General features: G+C 44.7%; 1 protein-coding gene across 2 annotated transcripts in view; it reads left to right on the forward strand.

The window, feature by feature from the left end:
• ALDH1B1 (aldehyde dehydrogenase 1 family member B1) overlaps positions 1–24,901 on the forward strand; it is a 241,008-nt gene that overhangs the window by 145,993 nt on the left and 70,114 nt on the right. The window contains exon 3 of one of the 2 annotated variants that reach the window (XM_086683547.1): positions 22,103–22,279. The exons of the other annotated variant lie outside the window; for it this stretch is intronic. The gene's annotated coding sequence lies outside the window, so the exon portion shown is untranslated. The remainder of the gene's footprint in view (positions 1–22,102; positions 22,280–24,901) is intronic. 2 annotated transcript variants of the gene reach the window in all.

The raw sequence follows: 24,901 nt of genomic DNA on the forward strand, positions 1-24,901 counted from the left end.
GGAATTTAACCACTGGGGCCCACATGATGAAGGAAGGGAATGGATACTCACAGACTCTTGTTCCCAGGCGATCAGAGCCATGTAGCCATCTCCCTACCCTCCCACATAGGGCTCTGATGATTTAAATATCACAGCCACAGGAACCAGACACACTTTTCAATGTCACCCCAATTAGGGGGCTTGCAAGGTTGGATGGGCCCTTAAGGGAAGCACTAGGGACGCCTGCTAGATGAGAGAATGAAAGCCCCACAGTCACAGAGACCCAGCACCCAAGTGTTCTAAGGAAAATGGGAAACTTTGGAGTCCAGCTGTGCATTGGGATCTCAAGCAAATCCCGGCCCTTGTGTTAGCTGCTGCCATTCAATGGCCTTATAGGCTCCTTACCGTGCATACTGGACTGTGTTCTCATGAGAAACAAGAGCCATAATGAAGGTGAAAATATCATGTGAATAGGAAACCAGTGAAGAATTTTGCTCTTACTATGAAGGGCCCATAAGGTGGCAGTTGAGTGGGGAGGGCTAGTAGAAATCTTTCTTGAGGAGTAAGGTTGTGTTGCTATTATTGTCATCTAAAGGGCTCTTTTCCAGGAGAGGGGAACAGTTGTGCCTCATGGGGCCCCAGAGGCAGACTGAGGAAGTTGAGTGGCAGGCAGTTTGGAGAACAACAGGAGGAAGACTTTGGTAACAGAGCTATGCAAAGACAGGAAGGACCAGCACAAAAGGCAATGGCTCCTCTGTGACTGCGAAGGTCCAAGCTAAGGTTGGCTGAGCATTTGCTCTGAGAGCACTGAGGCATCTGATGGCAGGAGAAGCTATGCAGTGAATCACCTACAGGGTCCCTTCTAAGGCCTCATGCTCTGAATTTCAGATTTGGTCAGAAGTAGTTGGAGGTGGGGAGAGTGGGGGCAGTGAAGAAGAGGAAGTTAAACCAGGAACCAGGAGCTCTGGGTCCAGGCCAGGCTCTTCCCCAGCTTGCTGGACCCTCCCCTGCCCTCTGTCCCCCTTCCCCACTGGGCTTTGCAGCCTAAGAGGAGTGGCTTTGCTGGACCAGGGCATCTGGGACTCCTTTCCAGTTGCAGATGCCTTTGCAGGTGGCCTATAATGTGGAAGGCCATACTCATGACTGGGACAGAGTTGCTTGCCCTTTCCCTCCTGGGGACCTTGGTGGTCCCTTCTTGCAATGTTGGGTTGGAGGAGCACTGTTTGGAAGCCATGGCTTGGAGACCAAGGGCCCTTCAGCTCTGGAAGTCCATGAGTTTTTAATAGGATTAGCATTGGGTTCGAGGATCAAGTGGGAAGACAGAGCCCCGTCTTCAGAGATCCTCAGTTTTATCACTTAGAGGCAGCCCTCTACATTCCTAGCCCCGTTCCTCCCCTTTGCCCATCTCCATTGCCCTGAAAACCAAAGGTGGGGGTGTGGATTTGCACAGGAAATGACTTGATTAACATCCTGGCTCTGTCAGAGATGTAGGATGAAAGGAGGATGTTAGAATCATGAAAACATGTCTGTGTCCATGGGGAAATCAGTCCATTTTGATATCCTGGGCTTGCAATTAGTCTGTGGGGAGCCAGAGCCCTGTGATTCCTGCCTTGTCTTAACCATCCTGGAGCAATAGCATAGACAGCATCCCCAACTCGGGGGTGGGGAGTGAGAGATGCAAATCAGGCTTGATAAGGCAAGCTCACTCCCTCCCAGTACAGAGCACACTTCAGTTCCCAGCTTGTAACTCCCCACTTTGCAGGTGATCTGCGGAAAGTGGAGACAATTAACCACCCCAGATCACCTGTTGGCATATATATTTTTCCCTCTGTGAGCTCCTTGAACACAGGGATGTTGTAGTCTCTGAGGTGGAGGCTGTAGGGACTCCACCCAGTGCCCCTCAAAGGCCTTTTACCGGTCTGTGCACTGCTGTCCTCCCCTGCCCTCCATGTGCTTTTGCTTCCAGTGTCTACACCTGTGACTCCCCTTCAGTAGCCTGCCCCAGGCTACTGGAAACCCTTCCCAAAAGTTCAGACAGACTGAAGTGTCTGGGAATTTAGCTTTCCCTTAGCTAATGACTGGCAGGTGCCCAGCTCCTTGGTCTTGGGACAGGACAACCCAGTGGCGTGACTTACATTCCAGAGCACCCTGTAGGATCAGGTCCAAGCTCCTCTCTGTGGCATAGAAATCAGTCCCCATGCCTGAATACAGTGCTGCCGTTGACCTTTCCTATAGAAATTCTGGAGTTGCCACTATCGAGGTGCACTACCACAGATGGCTTCTGGGAAGAGGTGGTGTAAAAGGGAGGCCTTGTAAGATGAGGCATGAGCAAAAGGAGTGGCATGTGCAAAGGCATGGAGGCCTCGGTGGTCAGGGTACATCTTGTGGGCAGTGAGAAGACAAAGGAAGGCAAGTGTAGAGGGATGGAAAAGGCTGAAGACTTCAGATGCCAGGGTGAAATATTTTAGATTTATGTTCTAAGCCAGTTTTTTGCCCTACATTCCTCAGCAGCCAAATCCTTTAGAAAACAGAACATCTTATTTCAATCCCTTATTATAAAACAGATAATGAGGGCACCTGGGTGGCTCAGTCAGTTAAGTGTCTGACTCTTGATTTCGGTTCATCATGATCTTATGCTCGTGAGATGGAGCCCCGAGTCCCACGCTTGGAATTTTCTCTCTCTTCCTCTCTCTCTGCTCTTCTCCTGCTCATTCTCTCTCTTGAAATAAATAAACATTAAAAAAATCGTAATAATGGCTAAGAGTTATCAACTAGTTTATATGTGACTTACGTGGATTGATTCCCTAAGTTCTCATAACATCCCTACTCGGCAGGCAGTATTTACCATACCTGGTTTACTTTGGTAAAAGGGGGCAGGTGGGCTTTGAACCAGGCATCTCTGTGCTCAAGCACTGTGCTATGTCCCACTCACCGTCTTTGTTTGCAGTGGGGTTGGAGGCTAGCACTTTGCTTGCTCAGTCTCCCCTTTCTCGGGTAGTGGGCCACCAGACTCCCCCATATGACATGGCGGCTCCAGGGAGAAGGGTTTGAAACTGCTGTTCTAATCCACCCCAGAGTTTGAAAGAGGGAACTTAGTCACAGCTTAGCACTGCGTGGAAAGGGATGGATGGGAGAAGAAGGGAGAGGGTCTCACTGAGAGCAGAGAGTGTGGACCAGGTGGAGGCAGGAGGCAGAGCTGGGTCTCTTTATAGCTGGAAGTCAGGGGATCTCCCTTCTAAGCCTAGCCCTGCTGCCGACTCTGTGGTCCTGAACGAACAAGCCTCTGCTTCTCTCTGGGGTCTGTTTCTTGATTGTACCACCACGGGGTTGGACTAAGTCAACAGTTTCCAACCATTTCAGCAGTGATAGTCAAACACGTTTGTCAGTGGAAGTCCATTACATAAACTGACAAGAGTGACATTATTATAAATTTATGTTTCATTTCAAATGTATAAGCACTACTTATTATAAAGTCAACCAATGAAAATAATAAGGCTATTTCAATAATAACCCAAATAATTTGAAATCAGGCATTATAAATAATAGTTGCAATCCAGTATCCGTATCGATATCCAATTTATTTCAGTATTTAGATTTGGTTTCACTGTATTATTAAAATCCTGTTCCACCCGGAAAAGTAGTTGCAAATGGTAACAGATTTTCAAAACGCTCTACCTTCCAATCCCAGAATATTCTCCAATTAAATTGATCCAGGAACTTCAAGAGGAATAATAGGCAATTATTTTGTTTCAGGGTTGAATTATTAATAATACCTAAGCCCTGCTCTCATTCCTTAAACAGTAAGTGTTAAATTTGGAGAGAGATGATGAATAGGTTTCTTAGTTTAAATATTCATTGTTTGGTAGAAAAATACTTTTCAAATGCAGTTTGAAGGATGTTCAGGGTTGTCATTTAAGAAAATCTCATGCCTCAGTGCCCATCTCTGACAGCTCTTCACCCAAACTTTCCTGACAGTCAAATTGATTTTGTTTTGCATGTTAAATCCATGCTTTAGGATTCAGTTTTATCTAAAACACATTATCCAGAATAGTAAGCAGAGGAACCATGGGACCATACTGAGCTCATTGGAGTTAACAGATTAAACAAGAAGTGCCCAAACTGACACCAAGCAATAGTCCAGTATGATAGTATCAAGACTTCTGGCACTTTTACCCACTCCCCTGGGACTCCTCAGCCCATCTGTGGTGCCCAGAGCAGACCTCTAATTGTGCTGGACATTAATCACCTGGGAGTGGACTCACATGACAATGGGCCATGTGAACTTAGGTCCAGGCCTGAATTACCCAAGGGGTGCAGTACAGTGAGGGAGGTGAGCAACCTTCCCAAGCCACGGTGCCATCTGCTTAGAATCCACCGGAAGCCCAGGCTCACCATGGAAGCTTTATCCTGAGGGTAACAGAGAATCTCACTGCGCATGTTGGCTAGCCCCCATGGACTAAAATTTGAAAGCATGCACGGCATTTTTGTTTCAAGATTTAAAATAGTTTAAGATATATATTTAGACAGTGCTTGGTAAAGTTAGTAAAGGTCTTCTTTGGATCCTTGCAGGCATTAAAAATCCCAGTTTGGAAACCATAAGCCTTGGCAGTCTCTCAAAGGCCCTTCCTGGGCCAACATCTGAGCGCCGTCCAGCACTGTGAGCACTCTGAGGCGCAGGGCCTCACTAAGCACTATTTTATCCTCCCATCCCCCAACCTCCAATGTTTCCAGGAGTAGAAAACCAAGCCCTCCTGGTCCTCCCCACCCCCAGCCTGTGGGATTCCCTTCTAGGAAAGTCATTACTGCCTCTCTTGGTCGTCTGCCAGCTCTAAAGTGTCTTTTTAATTGCATCTAATTTGGCCTCATCTCATTAAATCCTTAATTTAAACCGGAGCGATCCCTCCAGCTCTGGCTGCCTAATGACAAAGGGGCCCACACGCCCTTCCCCCCACCTCAGCTAGGCTCCCCCGGTCAGGGCTGCTCTCATTTCCAGGTGGTCTCTCTGGGAGGCTTCTGACAAGTGGCTGTCTTCCTCGCCATGCTGAGTGTGGAGCTGAGCCAAGAGGGCTTCCCAGGAGCAGTAATTACTGGTAAAGGCTCAACCCTCCACCCCACCGGTGCCCCAGCTCACAGGCCCAAAGTCACTGCAGTGACAGCATCCAATTCTAGTGGTGCAAGAATAGGAGCACAGTGAGGAGAAGACCCTGAAGTTAAGCAATAATAAACCCATGATAATTACAGTAGCCAGGACATCATGCTTTAGATACATTATCGCATCAGGGAAGATGTCACTGGCTTCATGGAGCAGGTAAGGAAATTCAAGCTCAAAAATGGAAAATGAAAGCCCTCAGGATATAAACACCACTCTGCCTGGCCTCAGTGGGTGGCCATCCTCATTTCCTCAGGTCCAACCCCATCTCCTACTGGGCTCACCTTTGATCACTCCTTTTCAGCCACTTAGCCAGCTCACTGCTCCCCAGGGCCTTTGCACTTGCTGTCCTCACTATCTGAGGTGCTCTCCCCCTATGTATTTATCTGGCTCACTTCCTCTTTCCATCAGATGTCAGTTCAAACCTCTTCTGGTCAGAGAAACTTTTCTTGACCTCCACCATCAGCCCTTCTTCATTCGCCATCTATGCCCTCATCCTGTTTTGTTTTTAGTGTTATTTTTGTTTTTGTTTGTTATTGCTGGTAACACTTTTATGACTACCCCCTACTTAATCATATATTTACCTTTTAAAATGAAAGCAGAGAGGTTTTCTGTCCCCTTTACTGCTCTATGCCTACTACCTAGAACAATGTCTGGCACATGCTAGGTCTTCAGTTTGTATTTACTGCTTGATTCCCATCATGGCAATGTCTAGCCACTTCAGGAGGATATACACATTCCAGCACTCCTCAACTCCAGTGGTTACCAGGGTTGAGGTCTCCCCTCTCTCTGAATTGATTCTACCAAGGAGAGGCCAAAAGAATATTTCTCTGGGAATAACCCCTAAGGATGCAGCCCAGGGACCCTCAGGTCAGGTTCAGTGTTGAGGCTTGCTGCATTGATGTGGACCTTGGGAAGCTGGTTGCTATAGAAACACCTATTGTTTCCTAGATTCTTGCCACAAAGTGGGCTCCAAGTCTGCTCTGAGCTCTCTGCACTGCTGGGATGAGATAGATGCACCAGGGCTGACTGAGAATAGATTGGTCCTCTAATTCAGTCCATTCTAGGTGAGTCCCCTCACCTGCCTGAGCCTCAGTTTCTTCATCTGTAAAATGGGGTTTATCATACACACTTCAGTGAGATGATGTATATAAAGGACTAGCACCCAGTTCAACAAATTCCAGACCCACTCCTGGTTTTATAAAACTACAGGAAAACTGGAAGCTGATTTTATAAAATTCAATATTTCCTTTGAATGTAAACCTCTCAAGGACTGTGAAGGTCTGAAATTTTCTCCTCCCTGAAAGCTAGCAAACAAGCCTGCCATAGTTACATGGAGGGTGGCAGAAGACATGAGACTCCTGGGTCAGAGACAAACGACTTTATTACCCCTTGGATAGCAACCAGCATGCATTTCTTGCTCACACCAGTTCCCTTTCTCCCCAAGTCCTACAGGGGGATCAGAGCAGCCTCAATAGTTATTACATGCATAATGGATGTGTGCCAAATCCGAGGATGCCCAAGTGTAGATAGCCCAAATATTTTACAATAGCTCATACACAAATCTATCTTCACCCCAGAGAGAGACATGACCTTTATTTCACTGGACAGCAAATATACCTGTCCTCTGCCCTAGAGGGAGAAATGATCTCTATTTTCCAAGGCTGTTCCCTATACAAATATCCATGAAAAGAGAGATTGGAGTGAAAGCTGACAGTGTTTTTGTTTGTAAGACATGCAGAAACATGAGATCTGTGGAAAATTGTCTCCAGTAAGGCCATGTACAGAAGAGATCTACGGGAGTGGGGTTGTGGAGAAGAGATATACACCGTGTAGCAGAGGCTCTTGCATTTCTAGTTCTTTCCATGTTGTTTTGAGTGAGCCTGTATGGCATATATTGCAGGCCTCCTCACTCCCCACCTCACCCTCCTTGGGTAAACACACCTTCTGGATTGCTAGGTTCAGGAGGGTTCAAATGGAAGGAAAGCTGGGATGGGAAGCAGAGTGCTTTGGAACCAAATTGCCTGCTAAGGGGTTGGTGCATGGCAGCGGCCATCTCGGAGGAACCTGAAGAATCTGCTTGAAGGCCATTGCAGCCTGATTCATGAAAGTCCCCATTGTTATCTGCCCATCAGCACAGGGAGCAACAGGGATGATAATACCCCAGAGATAAGCAGGCCTGTCATGTGTCCCCACTCCAGTCTTACCATCTGTAGGCATGTGTTGGGGGAGGAGCACTGCCTACCTCATCCCCCTCAGAGAGAGAAGGAGCCCTGTGTACGAAGAGGAAATGACCCCAGTTCTCCACAGCTCATTCAGCAAGCATTTAATCAGCACCGACTATGTGCCCAGGCCTGAGCCAGAGGCTGGGGGTAGGAATTAATTAGACCTGGATTGTGGCAATCTTAGGCTGGCTGGGGAGAGAGAACATGGACATGAGCACTGCAGTGCAGGATCATGAGGGCCATAGCAGAAGTAGGTGAGGAGGAGTTGGCTCTCCCTCAGTGGGCATTTCTAAGTTTGAATCTTGAAGGATGAATGGCCAGGATGGGAGGCAGAGCACAGGAAGACACAATGGTGTAGAGGGAGGGGAGATTTGGGAAGCAGGAAACACTTGAAAACTATGCCACGCAGTTTTTCACTTTTAGCTTGCAGGTAATGAGAGGCCACTAAAGGCGTGGTACATCAATTCTAGTTATTTTTCTTACTATTGAAGTAAAACATCCTACTAGAGGGCATTTTTGAGAGATCCGTTACCAAAAGAACAGAATACCAATCCCTCTTATCTCTTTCACCCAGGGAAAACTGTGAACATTTAGTGAATTTCCTTCTAGTTATTTACATATAGGCACCCAATCCCACAAGCTGGAGCCTGGTATGGCTTATCCTTTTACTATCCCTCATGACCTGTATCTTCTTTCAAACTCCTGAATCAGTATGACAAATCATGTTGCTTCACTTTTTCTAGCTCACACTCCCAGCCTCCACCTCTTCCCTACCCCTGCCAGGATACAGGGGACATTCAGACTCAGGCACTTAGGAAATTGAGTGATCACCTTACCCTCCCTGCGGGGAGAAGGGGATAATGGCTCCCTTCCTGGCCTGCATGTGGTCACTGCCAGCTGCCCTGTGGTCTCTGAGCCTGGGCACTGTGCAGGCAGAGTCCAGCCTCCTTGAGGGCACTCAGCCATTTCCCTCTGAGGACTACCACCTCCTATGGCACTTCAGGAAAGTGGGTCTGGGCCTCAGCCCCTCACAACCCTGCTGGAGCATCTCCCCTCTCACAGCCAGCTCCTCTCTCCCTGCCTCCCTTGGTGAATCCCTCCAGTAGCTCAGGGTTTTGGAAAACAAAGGCCAAGTGGGAACTGATGCCCGTAAGCAGCTCCTCCAGAGTCAATGGAGAGCAAAGGCCAGATTCCTTCTTGGAACCAGGAGGGAAAAGACAGAAGAAACACAGGCAAATATCTAAATGCATTATCTTCCAGAAACATGCACATATAATTTATATATATATATATATATATATATATATATATATATATATATATATATATATATAAAACACCCAGAAGCCTCTGACTCAATTCCATTGACAGTGCAGAGAGAGCTTTCTTCCTTCTTGCAGGTGGGTTAATACTCAGAAAATCCTCATCTTTCCTTGATCCTCCTGTTCTAGGGGGAGCAGAGATGGGGCTCTCCCTCCTCTACAGGCTGTTGAAGAGGCAGGTAATGAGACTCTGGGAAGCAGCCTCGCCTTCACACTTATTTCTGATAATTGGTCACCCCTTTCAAGAGCAGGTGGGTCCAGATGCAGTAATTGGCAGGGGGCAGGGCCCGTCCCCCAGGGATTGGAAAGGTGTTAATTGCTCTTCCCCTTCCTCAGGTGCATCCCTACTAAGGAGGGAGCCTTAAGTCAAAGTGATGTCCAGGAGAGGCCCCAGGGATGCCAAGGGCAAAGATTTAGTGCTCCCCAGGACACCATAAAGCGAATAAGGCTGACAGGCATTCCTGAAGAACTTGCTGAGGTCTCTAGCTGGTGAGAGGGAGAGCTGGTGAGAGGGAGAGAGAAGCCAGGGCTGTGAGACTCCACAGCTTGTGGCTTGACCACCCTGCTGTCCTGTTTCTTGCTGAGTGGATCGAAGGGAGGGATGTAGCTCAGGTGACTCTCACAGTCCTTTCCAGTTGAGGTCTACAAATCTGCCAGCCTGGGGAACTGGAGCAGGACTGGGGGCTGAGTCTCTTTCACAGTGGGCTTTCTTGCAGGAAGTGTTTGTTCAGGGCATTGTTCTCTCTTAATGATACTCCACACCCAACACATTTTATTCATTGAAAATTACCTTCAGTCCAACATTTTATCAGCCTGACCCACAGAGTAATTGGAAACAGGAGGATTTCTCTCCAACAATCAGTGCTAGAGAAAATAGATTATATATCCGTCAGAGGGCGCGGCAGCCTGGGTCTGCAGCATGTGAAACTGCCCAGGCAGTGTTCCAGCAGCAGCTGACCGTTGGTGTTCTGTTCTGCAGGGGGAGCACCAGCCAGGTCTGGAGTGGGGCAGCGGGCCCTGCTTCAGTCACCCCGGGGCCTGCAATAAGTGGGTATACAAACATGCCTGTGTATGCGCAACTCACAGTGGCCCGAGGCTGTGGCCATCCTGAAGGAAGGACTTAGACACAAGAGGCTTCTCTTAGTTAGGGGCTCTGGCTCTGCTCTCCACCATCACCAAAGCCAGAGTCCTGGGGTCATCTAAGCCTTCTTTCCTTCACATCCTCTTCCCAATCAGTGCCAGGTACCAGCACCCCACCTGCGGCCTCTGAGAGTTCTTGTCCCCATCAATATCTTAATCATTTCAGATCTCCATAGCAGTCTTCTTGCTGGTGTTTCTGACCTCAGTTTCCCCCCTCCTATCAATACTCCCTTTCTAGCCAGAATAATCTTCATGAAATTCAAGTCTGATCTGACTGCTCCCTTGTCTAAAACCTTTCTGTGGTTCTGCATCATCAAAGCATGGCATGCAAGGCCTTCCAAATGCTGGCCTCTGCCTCTCTCTCCTGCCTCACTGCTCATTTCCAGCCACGGTTTTCTGTAAACATACTACACCATTTCCCACCTCCAAGCATTTGCTGCTATTGTTCCTATTGCCTAGAACATTCTTCCTCCTGCTCCAGAAACCCAGATCCTACTTATGCTTCAAGGACCACTTTTGATGGTACCTTTAAGCCTTCTGGGGAAGAGTGACCCCTAGTCTTCTTATTCCAGCTTTGGAACTTTTATGTCTGTGGTAGGTAGAATAAACCTGAAACCTTTGAATATATTACCTTACATGGCAAAAGGGACTTTGCAGATGTGATTAAGGATATTGAGATGGGGAGAATAGCCTCGATTATCCAGGTGGGTCCAATTAATCCATATAAAAAGGGGACAGGAGTGTGAGGTACAGAAAAGGTATGTGACAGTGGATGCAGAGGTCAAGTGATGATGGGGCTAGGAATGAAGGCAGCCTCTAGAATCTGGAAAAGGCAAATAATTGAATTTTCCCCTACAACCTCCAGAAAGGAACATAGTCCTCCTAAGACCATGATTTTAGCCCAGTGAGACTGGTGTTAGACTTTTGACCTCCAGAACCGCAACATAATACATTTGTATTGCTCTAAGTCACTAAGTTTGTGGTCATTTGTTACAGCAGCCATTGGAAATTAATACAACATCATATTGGAGGTGGTTATTCATGTGTCTGAGTCCCTGGAGACAAAGGACAAAGGCTGGGACTGGTCCTCCCCTATGTGTCTAGCTCCCAATACAAGGTCTTCCATAAAGATGATGCTTCACAAATACTGGATGAGTGAGTGAGTAAGTAAAACATTTCCTCCCCCTGGCACCAGCAGACCCACTGTGGACACCAGGCCTTTGAGACTTCTTGGGCTGAAATGAAATGGAATTGATTGCATTTCACACCCAGAAAGCATAGTTCCTTGTGTTACTAACCCTAACCTCTATCCTGCCACATCCAAAAACAATTATGTTGCCTCAAAGGCATCCTCCCTTGGCTATGAGATCACTTAGCCTTCCAGCCCTGGCTAACTTCTAGTAACTCCAATGTACATCGACAAGAAAGTTAGGCTCCAAGGTTTATGGAACATTAGGACTACAGGAACCTCTGCAATCTCACTTCCTATCATTTACAGATGGAGAGACTGAGGCTGAGAGAGGGAAGGAGCCAACGTGGTCAAACTGTGGCAGTGTAGCACCATGGGTAGAACACAGGCCAGGCCTCTTTTACCTGCCCCTCCCCAAAACCCAGATGCTAGTATCAACATCCCCATTTTACAGTGAAGAAACTGAGGCACAGAGAAGTTAAGGCACTTGTCCATGGTCAGCTAGTTAGTGGTACTGATCTGAACAGATCATTGCACCAGAGTCTCTCCTTTCCCCATCTCTGCACTATGCTGACAGATGGGGAAACTGAGGCCCAGATGGGTCCAGACAGTGATACTGAAGAGAAATCAGGTTATGGCTATGGTTCAAATCAGAGCCCTCCATACTCGCAAGGTGGGAAGTGCCTGGGCTAAAAGGAGGCCTTGGGTGTTTGCCTTCTTCAATTAGGCTGTTTGCTTCTCTGAGTCCAGGGGATAATTTAACTAATGGTGCTGGTTTTCTGACATTATCGATCGGTGAAGATTAAATATGTTTGTCACAGTCAAGTGAACTAATCACTTTATTGTATTTCAAATACTAATTTCATCAGATAGATGTCGGGGGGTGACCCCAGGGAGGTGCAGGGAGACGAGCACGTGTGCAGGCCCAGACGGTCAACAGTGCAATCGATGCAGCCGATCTGCCTAGAGGTATCTGGGATATCAGGTATCTGGGATATGCCTGCAGCTGTGCTGCTCAGACAAGAGGAATCTGCATTTTCCCTGGCCTCCTTCATCACTGTTCGAGGCCCTCGTGAAATTTCTCAGGAGAGGCAATTTCTCAAGCATTATTGGAAAATGGTAGATGTTTCCAAATAGCTATCCTAAATCACCCCCTAGCCACTAATCCCACAGCCACTCTGACACTGCTGGATGCAAATGCTGCCGCTCTGAGCCATTAGCCATCCCAGGAACCACCAATTCACGGCAAAACCTGAAAATGAACTAATCTGTCTTTCAGGTTTGGAAAGGCTTTGCCATTTCCATAGCTCAGCATGTTGGACAAGGAGACCCAGGGCTTATTAAATCATCCCCCTGGTCCTGGTGCAATTGAACAAACCTCCCTCCTTTTGACAGTAAGTACATACACTTGGGCAAACACACACTCACATGCATATACACGCAAACACAAGTTCATGTATGTGCATGGACATAAATACACATGGATGCAAACATTTACACATACACACCCATATAAGCACGCACACATGCCTTCATGAACATGCACATAGACACAAAATGCACACCCCACAGATGCACACTCATGCACATGCACATACACATACATGCACACACAAGATTCAGAAGTTCCCAAGGGGCAAGATGTTTTCTAAACACAGGAGACTGGCTTGTCCCCCTGCTCACAGAAGCATCTGCAATCACCGGACTGGGTGATAGTGAAGATGAGGTCAATTTCTCTGGACATAAGCCCACCACCAGATCTGTTGTCTTGCTTTGGTAGATTTAATCCCACCAAAGAGAGGCCATCAGTTATAGCACTTGCAGCTAAAGTGTCTGTCTTGCACACTTGGGTTTCTGAGATTCAGTCTTATGTCGATGAGACAAGGGAAGGGGCTGGTTCCCAGCTTAACTTCAGGTGCTAGTGAGTGACCCATACAATCCTTGTAAGCACTCACATAAATGGCCTCAATAAGAGCCCTTTTCAGAGGAAAACACATGCTTCTGCTTGGAAGAATCTTCCACAGCTGCTCATAGAGCACGCCAGGCTGTCTGGACGTGCTTAAGCAGAGCCCCATCACCAGAGGACAGTCCTTTTATATGGGGTGATGCTTCACATCTATACGGTTTTCAACAGCAACTCTGAAGTAGTTAGGCTTTGGAATTTACCATCCTTATTTTATAGATGCAAAAACTAAAGCCCAGAGAGGGGAAAGGGCTCACTAAACGCATACAGACAATCAGTGGCAAGTCAGAACTAGAATTTGGGTTTCCAACTCCAAGACCAGCACTTTGTAAGTCTCTGGGCACTCTGCCCAATCTTTCATAGCCTTACAAAGCTCCACCTTTTATCACATCCTTATTCTGTGTCCAGTCTTCTACTCATTGCTAGATTTTCTGATTACAGTTATGCCCTTGAGCAGAAGCCCCATATACTAACACCTTCAAGCCTGGTATCTGCCTGTGGGGCTGGGTTGAGTATGACAAGACCTGTGTTCTTGCCAGGCAATCTCTATTTTTAGAAGCTTGTTTTTGTGACTTAGAATTTCTGAGATCTGGAACTTTCATGGGGATATTGTTCAAGCTCGGGGAGACACATCCTTCCCTAAGAATCCTACTGGGTTAAACAAGACAGAAAAAACTAGCAGCACCTCCCCAGGGAAACATTGAAAGTCAGAGCAACAACAAACAGATTTGCTGAACATTCTGAATCTTTGAGCATCATTAAAACCCAGAGAGCTGTGTACTAAGAGTGTAACCTGGCCTTCAGTTTCTTTTCATGCAATATAACTCCAGATGTTTTACCCCCTAAAAAGATGTTTTTCTACATGACGGAGTGCCCAATTTGCAAAAAAATATCCCAGTACCTACCCCTAGCCAGCAAAACATTGGCAGCATGCCAACCCTCCAATACATTTGTTAAAAGCCACACCTAGGAAATGTTCCACGCGTGGGTTTAGAGGCCTGATGGATTTGTAATCGGAAGACCTGAGCTCTAGCCTCTGTTCTGCCTTCAACTTGTCGAGTGAATTGCCTGGGGCCTACAGGGCACGAGGCAGAGCTGGTATTGAACACCTATCTGCATGCCCTTTGAGCAAAGAAGAATCAAATCTAACAAGATCAAGCGCATCTGAGCACAGGCTGGGAACAGGGAGAAAGCGCGTGTACAGTAATCATGTCCAAAGTATCTCCCGGTCACCGTGTCAGGAAGGAAGTATTCTCTGTCCATTGTCTTGTTGTCTGTGTGGACTCCTGGGAGCTGCAAGCCTGCGAGGTGCCAACAGTCCTACAGCGAGGGTCTGTAGGACCCCTTGGGCAGATGGGCATTCTGGATGCCAGATGGAATTTTCAGGATGGAGTAATCAATGTTGTCTCTTCAGCTCTTGTCACGATGGCCACCAAGTCCCCTTCTCTGCTGTCAGCCACTGGCCCTCTCTGTCACATGTACTGTTGACCACTCATCACTTCCAACGTCTCTGACCTCCCTTGGTTCCCAAGACTCTACATGTTCCAAGTGCCTTCTCTCTCTGGCTGTTCCTTTTCTCCAGCCTCTTCCTTGAAGGTTGGTGTTCTCCAGGACCATCTTTCTTATCAATCAATCAAGCAAGCAAGCAAGCAAGCAAGCAGTTATCTACTCCCTGAACTATCTCACCCACTCCCATGTAATGCACCCTTGACGCTTCAGCTCCAGACTTATCCATCTACCTATTTAACTTCTCCATTTGATGCCCTGCAGGGATTTTTCTCACATGATGAGTCCAGAAGCAGGCAGCATCTGACATTGACTCAGCAGCTCCAGCATGTCAGAGCTGATGTCTCTGTGCTTCTCTTGGCCTTTCCCTCATGCTTGCATGAAGGCAGCTATAGTGCCAGCCATCCCATCTGCATTCTAGATAGAAAGAAAGATGTGAAGAAGGGCCAAAGGGCCCCAAGAAGACTCTTCCAATAAGCCCCACCCAACAGCTTCCACTTACATCTCCTGGACACTCCCTCTTCAGGATGGCAGACCATCCTATCTGCATATAGTTTTAATGGACATTGTGTCATCCCCATTGTGGGAAGAAGAGGAGGAAAAGGAATAACAGGAGACCTCTCTCCTGACTGCACCAGGCTTCTCTCCACAACCCCTCATCTGTACCAGCCCCTCCAAAGGATCCCCATGCACACCCAAAATGATGTTTCTAACACAAAAGACTGGTGCCATTACCCTCACCAGCGCCTTCAGCAGGGGTCTGCCCACCCTGGATGCCCCTACAGACTCACTGGCCTGTAGGCAAAATTCTTGGCTTGGCATGTGAGATCCTGGAGAATTGGTATAATCTTCAGAAACTGAAAGTTGTTTCTCTGCTGTAGTGTTCCTGGTGGATTTCAGACAAAGATAGTACAGCCATCCTTGAGGAGGAAGGGCTGATAACAGGGGATTTAAAAAATAAACACATTAGCTCTGGCCTGCCCAGATAATGAATAGAGGAGAAGGTTATCTATCTCACTGATTTATACTGTTACGGTTCTGGTTCCTTCCTTAGACCGAAGTGGGAGCGTCTTTACATCTCCCGCCCTCCACATTTGCTGCAGCAAGGAAATCACATTTTTTATGAACCATGGGAATTACTGAACGGCAGTGGTTTTATTTGTTAAGGGTTGAACTTGGCCATTTCTTCTACCGGGGGCTGAGTCCTACTGTTATGCACAACTTCTCATCCAGAGAGACACCATGGAGAATAAATCAGGACCAGAACTCAGTGTGACAGCTGCAGTCTGGCAGGGCCCTGGGGTTTGGGGGCTAATGGGGTCTCACGGCAGGGAGGAACTGCTGCCAGCCGGCTTGGGAGGAGAGGTGGGGTTTTTCATTGAAAAACGAATGAAAGAATTTTGCCACTTCATAAAACCAATGTCAGTGGGTGAACCATAGGCAGTGCAGGCTGAGAGGGTTGGCAAGGTCTTCGTGATCGGTGAACTCCGGGTTCTTAATCTGAAGATGAAGCTAGGTTTTATGGGGGTCTATGAACCCATGAAATTGCGTGTAATTTTTTCAGGGCATATGTGCCCTTCCCTGGGGTTACAATTCATAGCTTTCATCAGTTCTCAAAGGTTAAGAACTACTGGTCTGGTTCAACCCACTCATCACACAGAGGAGCATACTATGGGGTCCTTGGAAGAGAAGGGACCAGTTGAGTTCCCTTAGTAGGAAAGGGGCAGAACTGGAATTAGGAATCAAGAGACCCAGGTTCTAAACTGGCCTAGCCAGATTCTGGCTGTGTGACCTTGGGCTGGTCACCTTACCTCTCTGAGTGTTTTATTATTTTTTTATTTTTATTTTTTTCATATAATTTATTGTCAAATTGGCTAACATACAGTGTGTAAAGTGTGCTCTTGGTTTTGAGGGTAGATTCCCATGGTTCATCGCTTGCATACAACAGCCAGTGCTCATCCCAACAAGTGCCCTCCTCAATGCCCATCACCCATTTTCCCCTCCCCCCCATCAACCCTCAGTTTGTTCTCTGTACTTAAGAGTCGTTTGCTTTGCCTCCCTCCCTCTCTGTTTGTAACTATTTTTTTCCCCTTATCTTCCCCCATGGTCTTCTGTTAAGTTTCTCAAAATCCATATGTGATTGAAAACATATGATACCTGTCTTTCTCTGACTGACTTATTTCACTCAGCATAATACCTTCCAGTTCCATCCACGTTGCTGCAAATGGCATGATTTCATTCTTTCTCTTTGCCAAGTAGTATTCCATTGTATATATAAACCACATCTTTATCCATTCATCAGTTGATGGACATTTAGGCTGTTTTCACAATTTGGCTATTGTTGAAAGTGTTGCTATAAACATTGGGGTACAAGTGCCCCTATGCATCAGCACTCCTGTATCCCTTGGGTAAATTCCTAGCAGTGCTATTGCTGGGTAATAGGGTAGATCTATTTTTAATTTTTTGAGGAACCTCCACACTGTTTTCCAGAGCGGCTGCACCAGTTTGCATTCCCACCAACAGTGCAAGAGGGTTCCCGTTTCTCCACATCCTTGCCAGCATCTGTAGTATCCTGAGTTGTTAATTTTAGCCATCTGAGTGTTTTATTATGCATACAGTTAAAGAGTTGTAGAGGGGCACCTGGATGGCTCAGTTGGTTGGGCATCTCTTCATTTCCACTCAGGTCATGATCTCACAATTCGTTAGATTGAGCCCCTCCTCAGGTTCTGTGCTGACAGCATGGAGCCTGCTTGGGATTCTCTCTCTCCTTCTTTCTCTGCCACTGTCCCCTTCTCTCTCTCTCAAAATACATAAATAAACATTACAAAAATAAAGACTTGTAGAGAGGATTAAATAAAGGAATTAACAGACTTCAACACCTACCCACAATGTTAATATGTAATTAATTGTCAATAAGTATTCTGTGAATCACTGTGTAACTTTGAAAATCATTCTTTTTAGCTTTCATCCATTCAGCGAATATTTATTATCCCTTATATACCAGGACATTGGATGAATAAATAGGCACAGTAACTGCCCTCACGGAGCTGGGAATTAAGTAGGAGATCAAGAAAACAGACCATTGCTATTGCTATAACAATGAACTCTGACATTGTCCAAATAACTGTTGTAGTACAGTGTGATGAATGTCCTAGCAGGGTCAACACAGAACCTGGGTAGCATAAGGGTGGGGGTAACTAGGGGTGGGGGGAATCAGGAAAGACTTCCTGGAGGAGGTAGCAACTAAGCTGAGACGTGAGGGAGAAGAAGCAGGAGTTGGCCACACAAAGAGAGGGCTGGAACATGGTGCAGAAAACAGCCTATGCAAAGGACCAGAGACAGAGACAAAAGAAAGCTTTTTTTTTTTTTTTTTTTCATTTCTTTAGGGAGGTAGAAATAGATCAGACTTGCTGTTTTCAGCTGCTGCAGGCAGCCAAGAGAAGCCACGCCAAAATCAACAAGCATACCCAGCACATCTGCATCCCCTCACCTTTCATCATCTATTTATCTTTCCATCCATTTGTTTCATGTTGGCACGTTTGTACATAATCATCTTCTCCTCCCTGTTGATCCAAATGGTACAGCTTTCTCTAGCTAGCCTCAGGAACTCTTTCAGCGTCCGCTCAGTGGAGATGAGGACGCTGGATGTGTAACTGATTTACATCAGGTGGTGCTAGAATTAGAACTCAGGCAGAGAAGTCTGGTGAGCTCATGTTATCAGAGGCAGACAATCACTGTGTGGCTTGCTGGGCTGTCCTAGGCTGGCCGAGCTTCCTAGGTCGCTGTCCTGCCAGGGACAGCCTGAGTGATCACCCTGGAGATGATTAATTCCTGCCTCTCTCGGCCAGCCCTGGGTCTGCAGCCAAGTGCTGCTGTCATCTCTTTATTCTTCTGCTCCACCGTTATTGAAAATCAATAAGCCGTCTAAGCCAAATGAAGTTCAGTGACTGGGACCAAGTCCATAAATCAAATAAAAACTAAATTATATTTAAAAAGGGAAATAGGAATAAGAAGGCTGCTTTGAGGTGGAGCTGGAGGCAGAGAGGTGAGCAAGAAAACTGGTACTGCCTGCCTAGAGGGTATTGTATTGAGGCTGAAAGTGCCTCAGGGAGCACCCGTCCTTTCTCCAGATCAGAAGACTGAAGCCCAGGAAGGAGAATTTCCCCTCTGGTTGCATGGTGAGCGGCAGGGCTGGCTCCAGACCCAGAGCCCATCGATATTCTCCCTCTACCAACTGGCATTCAAATTAATGAGAAACACAGCTGAATTGAAGTGAATTCAAGAGGAAACCAAAGAGAGAGGCTTCAAATTTTTATGTTATCAGATCTATAACTCTTTTCCTTAACAGTTTCTGCCTTTCATGTTATGCTTTCAAGTCCTAAGCAAAGATGGCTGTTTCCAGGCAAGGGAATGGTTCCAGAATACTTCCTGGAGCTCACATGGGGCTGGGCGTTCTTCATGTTCCCACCAGCCAGAGTGGATAGACATCCTTAAAACATGAGGCATTGAATAGGGTCTTCAGAAAGGTAATGATTTAACAGTGAAGCAAAATTAACCCTAGATCAGGGGGTGCTCTGTAAATCTCAAAAGGATCTAACCGATGTGTGCTCCAGAACAAAATCCAATGGTATTTAAAGGAATACAACAAAATCCAGCAATCAACAATGTAAAATTTATAATGTCCAACATCCAATAAAAAATTAACAAATAGGCAAAGAAGTAGGAAAATGTGACTCGTCACCAGATGGAAAACTAATCACTAGAAACAAACCGAGAAATGATAGAGAATGGTATATTTAGCAAAGAACATTAAATAGCTATCACAATCCACAGGGTTCAGAAGGTAGAGAAAAATGTGACCATGATGAGGAAAGAAATGGAAGTTTAAAAAATTTTAGACGCAAGTGGAATTTCTGGAAATGTGAAATATAGTATCTGAAATGAAAAAAACACGTGATGGTATTAATACCAGATTGAACTTTGAAGAAGAGAAACTAAAACTTTAGCAACTATCCAAAATAAAACATATGCTTGCCATATGACCCGGCAATCCCACTCTTAGGTATTCACCCAGGAGAAATGAAAACACTCAGATGAAGACTTGAATATTCACAGCTTTGTTCATAATAATAAAGAACTGGAAACAATCCAAATGTCTATAGACGGATGAAGGGATAAACAAAATGTGACGTATCCCTGCGATGGGATACTATGCAGCAATAAAAGGAATGAACTACTGATATTTTCAACAACATGGATAGCTCTCAAAAACCTTATGCTGATTGAATTTCTATGAAATTCTAGAAAAGGTAAAACTACAGGAATAGAAAACAGAAGGAAGGAATTGACTGAAAAAAAGTCAAGGGAGAACATTTTGGGGTGATGGAAATGATTTCTGTTCTAATTGTGGAGATGATCGCACAACTGCATGTGTTTGTCAAAACTTATTAAATTGTATGTGTGGGGGAGATAGGGTGTAGTTACACAAGAGCACCATGAGGGGGTCTTTGTGGTGATGCAACTGTTCGGTATCTTGACTGTGGTGGTGGATACACCACCCTACTCATGGAATAACATTATATAGAACTAAATACACACCTACAAATGAGTACAACTAAAATGGGAGATATGAATAAGATCAGTGGATGTTATCAATGTAAATATCTAGGTTGTGATACTGTATGCAGTGTTATCATTGGGGGGAGCTGGGTAAAGTTTACATGGGATCTCTCTGTAATGTTTGTTACAACTACATGTGAATGTACAATTATCTCAATAAAAATTTCAATTAAAAACATACAAATAAAATTGCTAAATTTGATCATGTGTAAATTATTCCTCAGTGAAGCTGATATTTTAAAAGTTCTGTATGGTTCTCTAAAATAAAGTTACACTGGGGACCTGGGTGGCTCAGTCTGTTAAGTGTCTGACTCTTGATTTTGGCTCAGGTCATGATCTCATGGTTCATGGGACTGAACCCCATGTTGGGCTCTGTGCTTACAGCGTGGAGTCTGCTTAAGATTCTCTCTCCCTCTCTCTCTGACCCTCTCTCCCTCACTTTCTTTCTGAAAATAAATAAATAAACATTTATAAATAAATAAAATAAAATTACATTTCTCTTTATAACCTGCTCTTTCATGAGAGCTTCAACAGGACTTTTGCTCTATTTGTATAGAAAACTATAAATTAGGAATATTTAGGAGTTCTGTATGTTTTTTCCTAACACACCACAAAAATAATTGATGATTTATTCATCGCTAAACTAATAAAGATATTGTCTTGAATAAGAGTCCTAAACTACTGCTAGGAAAATGTAAATGCCCACCTATATTTTCTTGTCATTTCATGTTTTCCATTTAGATTTAGTCTACTGATGAAATTTATTTTGGTCTCTGTTATTACAAAAAAAGTTTCTATTTTTCTAAATGGTTAGCTGGTAGTCCTCACACCACTTTAGTGTGATCCATTTTCTCCAACTCCCAACATTATGTGTTTAAATGGTTACCTTTATCATATACTAAATTGTCACCTAAGATTGACATGTTTGTACACTCTCTACTCCGTTCCATTGAGGTGAATGTATCAAATTTCTTTACCAGTACCTCCCTGTTTTCTTTATTGTGACTTTGGAATATGTTTTAATGCCTGGTAGTAAAAGTCTCCTCATTTACTATTTCTTTTCAAAACATTCGTAACTATCCTTGCACTTTTATGAACTTCAAAATCATTTTGCCAAGTTTTCAAATGTCCTGCTGGATTTTAACTGGCATCTTATTAAATTTGCAAATCCATTTGGGGAAAACTGATAACTTCACATTACTGAATCCTTCCACTCAGGAATATGAGATGTCCAAGGCCACCAAACTGCACAACCCCACAGGGCACCATTAACGTTGGAGTTGTGAATGTTCAGCCTGTGTGGCCATAGACAAAGGGCTGTAGATTTACCCTTCCATTTATTCAGGTTGTCTTTACATGTCTCAGTAAAGCATTGTCGTCTTTGTCACATAAATTTCTTGTTACATTAATTTCTGGGTCATTTATATTTTCGCTACTATTGTGAATGGACTCTTTTTATCCTCTGGGTTTTCTCCCATTTTATTGCCAATGTATTGAGTGACTGATTCTTGTTTTTTTATTTTGTAACTGATCACCTTACTGAATATTCTAGTTGATGCCTTTGGATTTTCAAGCTAGAAAATTATATCACGTGCAAATATTATCTTTGATTCCTTTTTTGTGCTATTCATTCCCTTTGTTTAAGAATCACTCAGCTATTCTCTGTCAAATGAGAGTGGTAATCACAGGCATTCACGTCTTGTTCCTGCCCACAACGGGGATGTGTCTTTCACTTTGGGTGTGTTATTGGCTTTTGATAGGAGATACTCAGTTAAGGCAATGTCTTTCTATTCCAAGTTTATTCAGAATTTGGAATTAAGGTTGGATTGTGTTTTTTTTGTTGTTGTTGTTGTTTCATTTTCAAGATAATCATATGATATGTCTCATTTGGCCTATTAATGTAAGGAATCATATAAATAGATTTATATCGAACCATTCTTAACTTCTTGAAATAAACCTTATTTGATAAGGTGTATTATCATTTTTTTTAATGTTCATTTATTTTTGAAGGAGAGAGAGACAGAGTGTGAGCAGGAGAGGGGCAGAGAGAGAGAAGGAGACACAGAATCTGAAGGAGGCTCCAGGCTCTGAGCTGTCAGCACAGAGCCCAACGAGGGGCTCGAACTCACAAACCGCGAGATCATGACCTGAGCCGAAGTAGGACGCCTAACCGACTGAGCCACCCAGGTGCCCCATTATCATTTTAATATACTTCTGAATTTTATTTGCTATTGCCTTATTTAGGATTTTAAAAAATCTGTGGGCAAGCATGCTGTATTGTGACACTTCCATTAGGCTTGGGACTCAGGGATATGCTGGGTTTGTACAAAGGGTTGGGAAGATTTCCATATTTATCTTTGGTCTGGAACTGTTTAAATAGCATGGGAATTATTTGTTTCTCAAAGGTTTAAAGAAATTTGCTCATAAAACAGTGTGAGCTCTTGACCTTATTTGGTAATGGTTCCTTAATAATTGTGTTGTCTCTTTCCATAGTTTTTTATTTTCTTTCTTCAGTTAACTTTGTGAACTTATATTTTCTTACAAAATTATCAATTTCTCCCAGTTTTAAAGATATTTAGCATAGATAAATACATATCACACATACCTAGCATAGCATAATGTCCTCTTATAACTGCAAAATCTCGTAAGTATCTGGTTCTGTCACCCTTCCAAACTTTAATGCCACATTTTCTGTTTTCCCTTTTTTATCTTGATTACTTTTTCCTGAAGTATGTATAATTTACTGGACTTTTGGAAGAAACCGCTCTGGGTTTTATTAATCCCTCTATTGGGTTCTTGTTCCTGAATGTGTTCAGTTTTATTTTAATCTTTATTGCTTTCTTCTTATTATTTTTCACATTTATTTTGCTGCTTTTTTTCCCTGACTTCTTGAGTTAAATGCTTAGATGGCTAATTTTTATTGTTTCTTTTTAAAATATATAATTAAATTTTCTCTGAGGACAACATAATTAACTGTAATTTTTAATATATATTTTCATTTTTCTTATTTCCTTATATGGAATATACCTTATTTCTAATTTTTTTTCTATTCAAAATTTCTAATTTGAAATTATTAAATCCTTTGTGGGGTGCCTGGGTGGCTCAGTTAGTTGAATGTCAGACTCTTGATTTCGGCTCAGGTCATGATCTCATGGTCTTGGAATCGAGCCCAGCACTGGGCTCCACACTGGGCATGGAGCCTGCTTAAGATTCTCTTTCTCTCTTCTTCTCTCTTCAATAAATAAATAAATAAATAAATAAATAAATAAATAAATAGTAATAGGGACTCCCTATCAATTTGGCTGAAGCCCCCAAACCTGGGAATGAAACCCCACATTCTGAAGTGAAAAGCCAGACCATCTCTATAGGTCTTGCTAAGGAAGAATCTGGAAACCGAGTTTTACCATCTTAACCCCATATCCACCTCAAGTTTATAAAAGGGTTGACAGTGAAGAGTCTGTGGGAGAACATTTCTCTGAGAAAGTTGTTGGAGGCCTTTACCCTTCCCTCACCTGGGAGAGGCTGGGAATGCTTCCCTCTCATCTTCATATGTGTCTCGTAGAGTCTGGGAACAGTGGTCTAGGAATGACTGACTACTGGAAAATTCAAAGGCCTGAGGCCAAGGCCATCCACTTGAGGGGGCAGAAAGAAAGAAGACTGCATAGAGAATGAGTCACACTTCTGCCAAGGGATCAAAGATGAATACATTTTCTCATGGACCTACAGTGGGTCACACGGGGAGGCTGGACCTGGGCCATCTTGATAAGGACTTTGCCCCAGAAGTCCACTTGGAGGGTTGATGAACCCAACAAAGATAATGTGAGGGAAAGGGACCTCTAGACAGCCCAGGGATCGGGGTTGGGGTCAGTTGGAATTAGTTGGATATCTAAGTTACCAGACAGAGACAAGTTTTATCTGTCCTGGAGATTATAACTGCAGGGTCCCAGGTGGGGAGATTTCTGTGAAACCCACAAAAGTGCCAGGGAACACAAACACTAACCCTAGCAGCACCAGCCACATCAGATTGTGCAATTGCCCCTGACACTGGCTGCCTCCGGGACCCACCTGAAGGGGTCAGTAGCCCTGGGCTGAGAGGCTAGGGGTGGGGGAGGCTGGAGGAGGGGAAATATGACAGAGGTGCTCTATGCCACCTCCCCTACCAGAGGTGTCCCAGCCCTGACTGGCCAGAGCAAGGAAGGGGAGAAGCTTTAACTGAAGATAGGGCACATTTTCCTTACTGAAAAAGATAAGACAGTTTTTGTGACTAAAGGTGAGGCTTTTCTTGGCTTGTTTGTTTTATCCAAGGATGACTGGAAACGTGGGAACACCAGAGATTTCATCCAAGGATTGGAGAAGAAATAATCTATACAGAACCAATTTGAAGGGATAGCAGGGAGAAAGAATCAACTTCTTTTCAGAAAACAATTCCATACTCTTGAATTTGGTCTGTTCAACCAGACAGCTATGGTTTATTAGATTATGATAAGAGAAGATTGTACAATTCCAACTTTCTGGAAACCTTTGGGCTTCTTTCATGGCCTGGTATACCCCCATGTGGTAGACATTTTTCTTGGCTGCTCAGTGTCTGAACCCCCTTTCCATGTTTGGCATTGAGTGTGCTAATGCTTGCTTTCCTGACCTCCCTTGCTGCTAGGGCCTAGATTCAGCCAAGTCAACAGAGCTGCCTTGGATAGGGTCTATTGAGGTAAAGAAGGAAGAACCTTAAAAAATCTACTTCTGGCCATTGATGGTGGCCATACTGAGTTTCCAGGCTGAGTAGGGCCAGCAGCAGTGGCCAAGGCCTATTGC

Source organism: Puma concolor, chromosome D4, assembly GCF_028749965.1.
Source record: "Puma concolor isolate L17-30 chromosome D4, mPumCon1.1.hap2, whole genome shotgun sequence".
NCBI classification, from domain to species: Eukaryota; Metazoa; Chordata; class Mammalia; order Carnivora; family Felidae; genus Puma; species Puma concolor.